We start from the raw sequence: 11678 nt of genomic DNA on the forward strand, positions 1-11678 counted from the left end.
TTAAAAGATACGCGCATTGCCTCGTATACCTTTTAAAATCCGGGGTCGGCAGGCGTAACTTGCACGCGCCGGCACGCCATGTTCCGGTCCGGGGGCTGGTCCGGAGGATGCGTCCACGCCCCCGGAACGCCCCTGGGCCATAACCATGCCCGCGGCCCTGCCCCTGGAATGCCCCCGATGATGCGCTGGCCTCAACACCCTCCGACATGCCCCCTCAGGAAAGCCCCGAGACTTATGCGCGACCCAGGGCTTGCGCACACCGCCGAGACTATGCAACATAGGCTCGGCGCACGCAGGGGGTGGAAGGGGCAGCTTTTCGGGGGTTACGCGCATATCTTATGTGCGTACCCCTTTGCAAATCTGCCCCATAGTGAATTCACTAATACATTTAAAGTACATTAATTGGACACATTCCTACTCCCATAGCAATCTAAAACTTAAGTAGGAACTGAACAAATTTGAGATGAAGGCAGCAGTCCAGCAGCAAGAGGGGGGCTTTCCAGTCTTTTGCATCGAGTGTCACATGTATGATTTTTTATCTGCCGGTGAGAAATTCTACATGTGCATACGATGCAAAGAGCTCCTGGCTCTCAGAGAATGAGTCCAATCTCTGGAGGCTAGAGTGGCAGACCTGGAGGAGCTGAGGCAGACAGAGAGGTATATAGATGAGACCTTCAGGGACATAGTAGCCAAGTCCCAACTTCAGACTGGCAGCCCTGGTGCTGCCTTGGAGGAAGAAGGTCTCATGATGGGAGAGCATCAACCTGGTGCAGCAGAAAAGGATCCTGTAGCAAGGACCTGTTCTCCATGTGATGCATTGTCCTTTCGCACTGAGGATATCTCCTCAAGGCCTACTGCCCAGGAGGGAAGGGTTAGGTCAGCCATCATAGTTGGTGATTCGATTATTAGTAACGTAGACAGCTGGGTGGCTGGTGGGCGTGAGGATCGCCTGGTAACATGCCTACCTGGTGTGAAGGTGGCGGACCTCACACGTCACCTAGATAGGATTATAGACAGTGCTGGGGATGAGCCGGCTGTCGTGGTACATGTGGGCACCAACGATCTAGGAAAATATGGGAGGGAGGTTCTGGAAGCCAAATTTAGGCTCTTAGGTAGAAAGCTTAAATCCAGAACCTCCAGAGTAGCATTCTCTGAAATGCTCCCTGTTCTACGCGCAGGTCACCAGAGGCAGGCAGAGCTCCGGAGTCTCAATGCATGGATGAGACTATGGTGCAAGGAAGAGGGATTCAGTTTTGTTAGGAACTGGGGAATCTTTTGGGGAAGGGGGAGTCTCTTCCGAAGGGATGGGCTCCACCTTAACCAGGGTGGAACCAGACTACTGGTGCTAACCTTTAAAAAGGAGATAGAGCAGCTTTTAAACTAGAACAAAGGGGAAAGCCGACAGTCGCTCAGCAGTGCATGGTTCGGAGAGAGGTATCTTCAAAGGATACTAATGATGCATTAGAATTAGGGCATCCCGACAGTGAGGTTCCAATAATAAGAAAAGTAGTCCAATTGCCTTGTAACTAAAAACTCTCCTTAGATAAAAAAAATTCTAACTTATCCCTATCAATTAAAAAGCAAAATGAAAATACAAACAAAAAGCAAACTTTGAAATGCTTGTAGGCTAATGCTAGAAGTCTAAGAAGTAAGATGGGAGAATTAGAATGTATAGCAGTGAATGATGACATAGACTTTTTTTTTTATTTTATATTTCTTCATTTTACAATACAATTCAAGCATAATTATCTTAAATTTATCACAGGTACAAACATAAGAAACCTAATTTTCAATTTGAGACAATATATTATTCCCCCTTTCACTCATTACCAACATTCTTATTCCAAATATTCCTTCAATCACATATATTAAGTTTCTATTACCTGTGCTTAGCCCACAATTGAATCCAAGGTACACAATACCCAAACATTATCACCCTTTAGATTTAAATTTAATTACTCAACTAACTGGGATTACACATATTTATCTAGAAGAAATCACTTCATATCACATAGGACTGTGTTATATGGGTTTTGGGGTAGAGGTGGTGGTAGACTTCAGTTTATTTTGAATAAATTGTGTTAACTGCTCAGGTTGTAGGAATACATAAGTATTACCTTCACTCTTTATCAGACATTTGCAAGGGTATTTCAAAATAAAAAACATTCCCATTTGTAATATTTGAGATTTTAATGCAAGGAACAGTTTTCTATGCTTCTGCATTGTTGGAGCTAAGTCAGGAAATAATTGCACCTTACACCCCATAAATTCCTTAGTTCTGTTTGAAAGAATTTTTTTAAAAATCCAGTCTTTATCAGACTCTAACATGAAAGAAATAATTAATGTTGATGGCACAGCTGATTCTATATCTGTTTGTTCCAATAATTCTGAAACATCTAAGTCTTTATTTTGAGAAGGAAACTTATGAACCAATTCCTCTATTTTTAGATTCCCAATATCTCTGATAACTGTTGATTTTTTCATTGGTGGTAAATAAAACAACTTCAATATTATAGGCAAGGTTGCTTCTGAGATATCTAAATTTTCCATCAAGTATTTTCTCCATAAATACAGTGGGGTCAAATTAGGTAATTTAGGAAAGTTAATACATCGTATATTCCTTGCCCTAGCTGTATTCTCTAATTTTTCTATTTTAAACTGTAATGACAGATTTTCTTTAATCATCATAGTTTGTACTTCCCTAGATTTCCCTATTTCTTCCTGAACTTGTTTTAATTCATTTTTTACTATTTTACTTTCAATTTCTATATCCTCCACATTTTTCTTTGTCATTTATAGCCTCCCATATATTTTCTAAAGAAAAATCCAATGGTTTAACTAAAGGTTTAATCTGAATAAAGTGAACCCCTTCATCTCTAACCCCACTTCCCCCTTCCACAGTCTCAATTGAAGCTTGTCCGGATCCCATGATGTTGTTAATGGCTGAGATATTTTCCAGTTGACCTCCTTGCCCCAAGGGAGAGCTTCCCCTTGCTCCTTCAGCAGGGTATAGCTCCCCTGGGGTCAACTGTAGTCTCTCAGCAGGGTTCACCGGTGGAGATCTCTCACTCGGGGAGAGTGATGTTAAAAGATCTAAGGATGCGGAGGGCTCCTCTTCTCCCCTCCTAACATTCAGCGATCCTTCATTCCCTTTCTGTAATCCTTGTCTTACATGTAAATCCATTGGTCCCACTGTAGAGATGGGTCCCGATACGTCTGAGGCCTGACGTTCTCTGACCCTTCTCTTACGTGCTGAATGCGGCATTAAAAATATTAAGCTGGATAATGTAAGATCAAGTTAGTTGATTTTACCTTGGTTCCAACACGAATGGAAGCACCAGTTCACTGGAAGAGATTCCTTACACCAATATTTGCAGGAGGGGGTCCAAAAAATCCAAAGAATCTGAAGAAGCTGAAAAAGCTGCGCGCGCCTCTTTGGCATGCGCGTCTTCGGCAGCGCAACAGCGTCGGCTACGCGCTGCCAAGGAGCAGGCTTAAAAGCACCTTCCGTCCCGTAGTGATGACATCACTAATCAGCTCAGCTGTGCTCCGTCGGGGCCGTCTAAACGCCGCACCCCTGGTAAAGCAGTTGCAGCCTCTCACAGTCTCATCTCAGTTACCTGGCGCTCCAAACACCAGGCCAAGGAGCAGGTTTAAAAGCCCCTTCCGTCCCGCAGTGGTGACGTCACTAATCAGCTCAGCTGTGCTCCGTCAGGACGCCACACCCCCGGTAAAGCAGTTGCAGCCTCTCACAGTCTCATCTCAGTTACCTGGCGCTCCAAACACCAGGCCAAGGAGCAGGTTTAAAAGCCCCTTCCGTCCCGCAGTGGTGATGTCACTAATCAGCTCAGCTGTGCTCCGTCGGGGCCGTCTAAACGCCGCACCCCCGGTAAAGCAGTTGCAACCTCTCACAGTCTCATCTCAGTTACCTGGCGCTCCCATGATGACATAGACTTAGGGGCGGATTTTAAATGCCCTGCGCGCCGGCGCACCTATTTTGCATAGGCCGCCGGCGCGCGCAGAGCCCCGGGACATGCGTAAGTCCCGGGTTTTTTTTAAAGGGGCTTGAGGGGGCGTGTCGGGGGCGTGGTCGAATGACGCAGTGTTTCGGGGGCGTGACGCGGCGTTTTGGGGGCGGCGATGCGGGCGTGGCTGCGGCCTCCGGACCAGCCCCCGAGACCGGAACATGGAGCGGGGCAGCCGGCCGACGCGCGCAGATTTACGCCTGCGAAAAGCGTGGAGTAAAGGTAAGGGGGGGGTTTAGATAGGGCCGGGGGGTGGGTTAGGGAGGGGAAGAGAGGGGAAGGTGGGGGGAGGGCGAAGGAAAGTTCCCTCCGAGGCCGCTCCGAAATCAGAGCGGCCTCGGAGGGAACAGGCAGCGCACGCTGGGCTCGGGGCGCGCAGGTTGCACAAATGTGCACCCCCTTGCGCGCGCCGACCCTGGATTTTATAAGATACGCGCGGCTACGCGCGTATCTTATAAAATCCAGCGTACTTTTGTTTGCGCCTGGTGCGTAAACAAAAGTACGCGATCGCGCAATTTTTTTAAATCTACCCTTTAATTGGCATCTCGGAGACATGGTGGAAGGAGGACAACCAAAGGGACAGTGCTATACCGGGGTACAAATTATATTGTAATGACAGAGAGGAGCACCCGGGAGGTGGTGTGACACTATATGTCCGGGATGGTATAGAGTCAAACAGGAGTCCTGCATGAGACTAAATGCACAATTGAATCTTTAAGGGTAGAAATCCCTTGTGTGTCGGGGAAGACTATAGTGATAAGTGTAAACTACCATCTACCAGGCCAAGTTGGTGAAACAGACAGTGAAATGCTAAGGGAAATTAGGGAAGCTAACCAAATTGGTAGTGCGGTAATAATGGGAGATTTCAATTACCCCAGTATTGACTGGGTAAATGTATCATCGGTACATGCTAGAGATATAAAGTTCCTGGATGGAAGAAATGACATTTTTATGGAGCAATTGGTTCAGGAACTGACAAGAGAGGGAGCAATTTTAGATCTAATTCTCAGTGGAGCACAGGATTTGGTGAGAGACGTAACAGTGGTGGGGCCACTTGGCAATAGTGATCATAATGGGGCAGATCTTAAAACATAGCGCGGGTGTAGATTTGTTCGTGCAACCCGGTGTGAACACATCTACACCCAATTTTATAACATGTGCGCGCTGCCGTGCACATGTTATAAAATCCAGGGTCGGCGCACGCAAGGGGGTGCACACATGTGCACCTTGTGCGCGCCGAGCCCGAGGGGAGTTCCGATGGCTTTGCCCTTTCCCTTCAAGGCTGCTCTGAAATCGGAGCGGCTTTGAAGGGAACTTTTTTCCCGCCTCCCCCCCCCGGCTTCCCCTCCCTTCCCCTATCTAACCCACTCCCCATCCCTAACTAAATCCCCCCTACCTTTGTTGCTCAGGCAGGCGTAACTTGCATGCGCCGGCCAGCTGCCGGCTCGCCATTCCCTGGCCCAGGGCCTGCTTCGGAGGCATCTGCCACAGCCCCGGAACGCCCCTGTTCCGGCACCACGCCCACGGCCCCGCCCCCGGAATGCCCCCGAATGCCGCGCCGCCCCGACACACCCCCCGACACGCCCCCGATATGCCCCCCAAGCAAAGCCCCGGGACTTATGCATGTCCTGGGGCTTTGCACGCACCGGCGGCCTATGCAACATAGGTGGGCCAGCGCGGAAGTCCCCTGCACCGGATTTACGCGTGCAGGGCTTTTAAAATTTACCCCAATATGATCAAATTTGAATTAATGACTGGAAGGGGGACAGTAAGCAAATCCACGGCTCTAAACTTTCAAAAGGGAAATTTTGATAAAATGAGAAAAATTGTTAGAAAGAAACTAAAAGGAGCAACTACAAAGGTAAAAAGTGTGCAAGAGGCATGGTCATTGTTAAAAAATACCATCCTAGAAGCACTGCCTTGCTGGTAAACCTACACTGGAATCTCCCTATCCCAACAGGGTGAGAAGGGTACCTTCTGCCGAGGGTCCCAAGCCTGCTTCATCCAGACTACCTCACTACTGCCACCTCTGGTGGTATACTTCAAGCTGATTAATAAAAGAACTAATTCTGTGTTTGTGCATCCTGGGGTAGATTTTATAAAAGTACGCCCGCATGTACTTTTGTTTGCGCACCAGGCGCAAACAAAAATGCGCCGGATTTTAATAGATGCACACGTAGCCGAGCGTATCCTTTAAAATCCGGGGTCGGAGCGCGCAAGGCTGTGCAAAATCAGGAGCCTGCCTCCGTTCCCCCCGAGGCCACTCCGAAATCGGAGTGGCCTTGGAGGGAACTTTCCACCCCCCCCAGCCCTATGTAACCCCCCCTACCTTTGTTGCACAAGTTTCGCCTGCCTGAGGCCATGATGTGCCGGCCATGACACGCCCCTGACACTCCCCCGATGATGCACCCGCCTCAACATGCCCCCCGACATGCCCCCGATGACAAGCCGGCCGCGACATGCCCCCCCGACATGCCCCAACACGCCCCCCAGGAAAGCCCCGGGACTTATGCACGTCCCGGGGGTTTGCGCGCGCCGGCAGCCTATGCAACATAGGCTCGGCGCGTGCAGAGGGAGCTTCGGCCAGGTTTTTGGGGGGTACGCGCATATCCCTTTGAAAATCTGGCCCCCTGAGTCTAGCCCACTACTGTGGCTCCCCGCAGGGCTCCTCCCCGTGGGCATGGTCATCTGCCCCAGTACCCAAGAATCCACCCAAACACCGCTTAACCATAACACAGAGAAGGGCAACCAAAATGATAAGGGGAATGGAACAGCTCCCCTATGAGGAAAGACTAAAGAGTTTAGGACTTTTCAGTTTGGAGAATAGATGGCTGAGGGGGGGGTATGATAGAGGTGTTTAAAATCATGAGAGGTCTAGAACGGGTAGATGTGAATCGGTTATTTACTCTTTCAGATAATAGAAAAACTAGGGGGCACTCCATGAAGTTAGCATGTGGCACATTTAAAACTAATTGGAGAAAGTTCTTTTTCACTCAATGCACAATTAAACTGGAATTTTTTGGCAGAGGATGTGGTTAGTGCAGTTAGTATAGCTATGTTTAAAAAAGGATTGGATAAGTTCTTGGAGGAGAAGTCCATTACCTGCTATTAATTGAGTTGACTAGCAACAGTAACATGGAATAGACTTAGTTTTTGGGTACTTGCCAAGTTCTTATGGCCTGGCTTGGCCACTGTTGAAAACAGGATGCTGGGCTTGATGGACCCTTGGTCTGACTCAGCATGGCATGTTCTTATGTTCTTAAGTCTAAGAAGTAAGATGGAAGAATTAGAATGTACAGCAGTGAATGATGACATAGACTTAATTGGCATCTCAGAGACATGGTGGAAGGAGGATAACCAATGGGACAGTGCTACACTGGGGTACAAATTATATTGCAATGAAAGAGAGGAACATAAGAACATAAGAAATTGCCATGCTGGGACAGACCAAGGGTCCATCAAGCCCAGCATCCTGTTTCCAACAGAGGCCAAAAACCAGCCACAAGAACCTGGCAATTACCCAAACACTAAGAAGAACCCATGCTACTGATGCAATTAATAGCAGTGGCTATTCCCTAAGTATAATTGATTAATAGACATTAATGGACTTCTCCTCCAAGAACTTATCCAAACCTTTTTTGAACCCAGCTACACTAACTGCACTAACTACCTTCTCTGGCAACCAATTCCAGAGCTTTATTGTGCGTTGAGTGAAAAAGAATTTTCTCCGATTAGTCTTAAATGTGTTACTTGCTAACTTCATGGAATGCCCCCTAGTCCTTCTATTATTCGAAAGTGTAAATAACCGAGTCACATCTACTCGTTCAAGACCTCTCATGATCTTAAAGACCTCTATCATATCCCCCCTCAGCCATCTCTTCTCCAAGCTGAACAGCCCTAACCTCTTCAGCCTTTCCTCATAGGGGAGCTGTTCCATCCCCTTTATCATTTTGGTTGCCCTTCTCTGTACCTTCTCCATTGCAACTATATCTTTTTTGAGATGCGGCGACCAGAATTGTACACAGTATTCAAGGTGCGGTCTCACCATGGAGCGATACAGAGGCATTATGACATTTTCCGTTCTATTAACCATTCCCTTCCTAATAATTCCTAACATTCTATTTGCTTTTTTGACTGCTGCAGCACACTGAGCCGACGATTTTAAAGTATTATCCACTATGATGCCTAGATCTTTTTCCTGGGCGGTAGCTCCTAACATGGAACCTAACATCGTGTAACTACAGCAAGGGTTATTTTTCCCTATATGCATCACCTTGCACTTGTCCACATTAAATTTCATCTTCCATTTGGATGCCCAATCTTCCAGTCTTGCAAGGTCCTCCTTTAATGTAATGCATCTTGGAGGCAGGGTTGCTCTTTATGTCCGGGATGGCATAGAGTCCAGTATGATAAAGATCCTGCATGATACTAAATGCACAATCAAATCTTTATGGGTCGAAATCCCTTGTGTGTTGGGGAAAAGTATGGTGATAGGCATATACTACCATCTACCTTGCCAAGTTGGTGAGACGGACAGTGAGACAGACAATGCTAAGAGAAATTAGGGAAGCTAACCAAATTGGTAGTGCAGTAATAATGGGAGATTTCAATTACCCCAATATTGACTGGGTAAACATGCTAGAGAGGTAAATTTCCTGGATGGAATAAATGACAGTTTTATGGAGCAATTGGTTCAGGAACTGACAAGAGAGGGAGAAATTTTAGATCTAATTCTCAGTGGAGCACAGGATTTAGTGAGAGAGGTAACAGTGGTGAAGCCACTTGGCAATAGTGATCATAATATGATCAAATTTGAATAAATGACTGGAAGGGGGGACAGTAAGCAAATCCACGGCTCTAGTGCTAAGAGAAACTTTGATACAAAGGTAAAAAGTGTGCAAGAGGCGTGGACATTGGTAAAAAACACTATCCTAGAAGCACAGTCCAGATGTATTCCACACTAAGAAAGGTGGAAGGAAGGCAAAACGATTACCGGCATAGTTAAAAGGGGAGGTGAAAGAAGCTATTTTAGCCAAAAAAATCTTCATTCAAAAATTGGAAGGATCCAACAGAAGAAAATTGGATAAAGCATAAGCATTGACAAGTTAAATGTAAGACATTGATAAGACAGGTTAAGATAGAATTTGAAAAGAAGTTGGCTGTAGAGGCAAAAACTCACAGTAAAAGCTTTTAAAAATATATCCGAAGCAGAAAGCCTGCAAGGGAGTCAGTTGGACCGTTAGATGATTGAGGGATTAAAGGAGCACTTAGAGAAGATAAGGCCATCATGGAAAGATTATATGATTTCTTTCCTTTGGTGTTTACTGAAGAGGATGTTGGGGAGATACCCATTCTGAAGAAGGTTTTCATGGCTAATGATTCAGATGAACTGAACCAAATCACGGTAAACCTGGAAGATGTCGTAGGCCTGATTGACAAACTGAAGAGTAGTAAATCTCCTGGATCGGATAGTATACGCCCCAGGATTCTGAAGGAACTCAAAAATAAAATTTCAGATCTATTAGAAAAAATGTGTAACCTATCATTAATATCATCCATTCTACCTGAAGACTGGAGGGTGGCTAATTTTATTTATTTATTTATTTATTTATTTATTTATTTAAACGGTTTTATATACCGACAACCGTTTGCACATCGTGTCGATTTACATGTAACTTACAACCAATGTATATATAGGCATTGCCTTTACAAAGAACAGAAAACAATAGAAAGCAGTAACAGAGCAAAAACCAGATAAATTAGAAAGGAGGGATTCAACTAGGAGTGACATAGGTGGGGGCAGGGAAGGAGTAAAACAATGACCAAAGGGAAAGGTTATGTACAGAGATTAGCGAAACATTCGTTATATACAAGGTTATATGCAAGGTTATATAACCCTGTATATAACACTCGTTAAATACGAGGTTATATACAAGGTTATACAACATTCGTTATATACAAGGTTAAGTGATGCATTTGTATTTATTGCTGATGTAACCCCAGTATTTATTGCCAATGTAACCCCAATATTTAGAAAGGGGTTAATAAACATGTAGATAAAGGTGAACCAGTAGATTTTATTTATTTATTTATTTATTTGTTTATTTATTTAAACATTTTTATATACCGGCATTAGTTGTGGACATCATGCCGGTTTACAGTAAACAGGTTAAACTTGGAAATTACATTTTAACAGGGAGATCAAAACTGGGAAAGGGGGTAACAAGAAGTAGCTGAGAGGAGAAAGGATAGCAAAACGTGGTTCCTCAATGTGAGAAGAGAGAGGATTACAAAACATGGTTCCTCAATGTGATGTAGTGTATTTGGATTTTCAGAAGGCATTTGACAAGTTCCTAATGAAAGACTTCTAGGAAAAGTAAAAAGTCATGGGATAGGTGGTGATATCCTTTCATGGATTACAAATAGTTTAAAAGATAGGAAACAGAAAGTAAGATTAAATTGACAGTTTTCTCAGTGGAGATGGGTGGGCAGTGGAGTGCCTCAGGGATCTGTACTGGGACCCGTGCTTTTCAATATATTTATAAATGATCTGGAAAGGAATACGATGAGTGAGGTAATCAAATTTGCAGAAGATACAAAATTATTCAGAGTAGTTAAATCGCAAGCAGATTGTGATAAATTGCAGGAGGATCTTGTGAGACTGCAAAATTGGGCATCCAAATGGCAGATGAAATTTAATGTGGACAAGTGCAAGGTGAAGCATATAGGGAAAAATAACCCATACTATAATTACACAATGTTAGGTTTCATATTAAGAGCTACCACCCAGGAAAGAGATCTAGGTGTCATAGTGGATAATACATTGAAATCATTGGCTCAGTGTGCTGTGGCAATAAAAAACACAAACAGAATGTTAGGAATTATTAGGAAGGGAATGGTGAATAAAACGGAAAATGTCATAATTCCTCTGTATCACTGCATGGCGAGACAGCACCTTGAATACTGTGTACAATTCTGTTCACCGCATCTCAAAAAACGTATAGTTGTGATGGAGAGAATGGCGACCAAAATGATATAGGGGATGGAACAGATCCCTTATGAGAAAAGACTAAAGATGTTAGGGCTGTTCAGCTTGGAGAAGAGACGGCTTAGGGGGGATATGATAGAGGTGTTTAAAATCATGAGAGGTCTAGAGCGGGTAAATGTGAATTGGTTATTTTCTCTTTCGGATAATAGAAGGAATAGGGGGCACTCCATGAAGTTAGCATGTTTTGCCGGGAGCTATTCTTTCGGGTGACTCCAGGGATGTTATAGCCGCATACTGTTCCATCCTTCTTGCCCAAGGTAGTTTCGGACTTTCATTTGAATCAGCCCATCTCCTTGCCATCCCTGGATAAGGTCAGGGATGTGGAGGATTTTCACCTTTTGCCCTTCTTGGATTTTAAGCGTCTTGTTGCGGGTATCTGGAGATCTCGGAGTGTTTTTCAAAGACGGATCACCTGTTTGTTCTCCATGGCAGGAATAAGCAGGGTACGCCGGCTTTGCGGGCTACCATAGCTCGTTGGATTAAGGAGGTGGTCACGGCAGCATATGTGGATGCTGGAAAGTTATTGGCTACTCAGGTTAGGGTACATTTTACTAGGGCTCAGGCAGTGTCATGGGCGGTGGTTAGTCTTTTGTCTCCTGTTGATA

This window comes from Rhinatrema bivittatum, chromosome 7, assembly GCF_901001135.1.
Source record: "Rhinatrema bivittatum chromosome 7, aRhiBiv1.1, whole genome shotgun sequence".
Lineage (NCBI taxonomy): Eukaryota > Metazoa > Chordata > Amphibia > Gymnophiona > Rhinatrematidae > Rhinatrema > Rhinatrema bivittatum.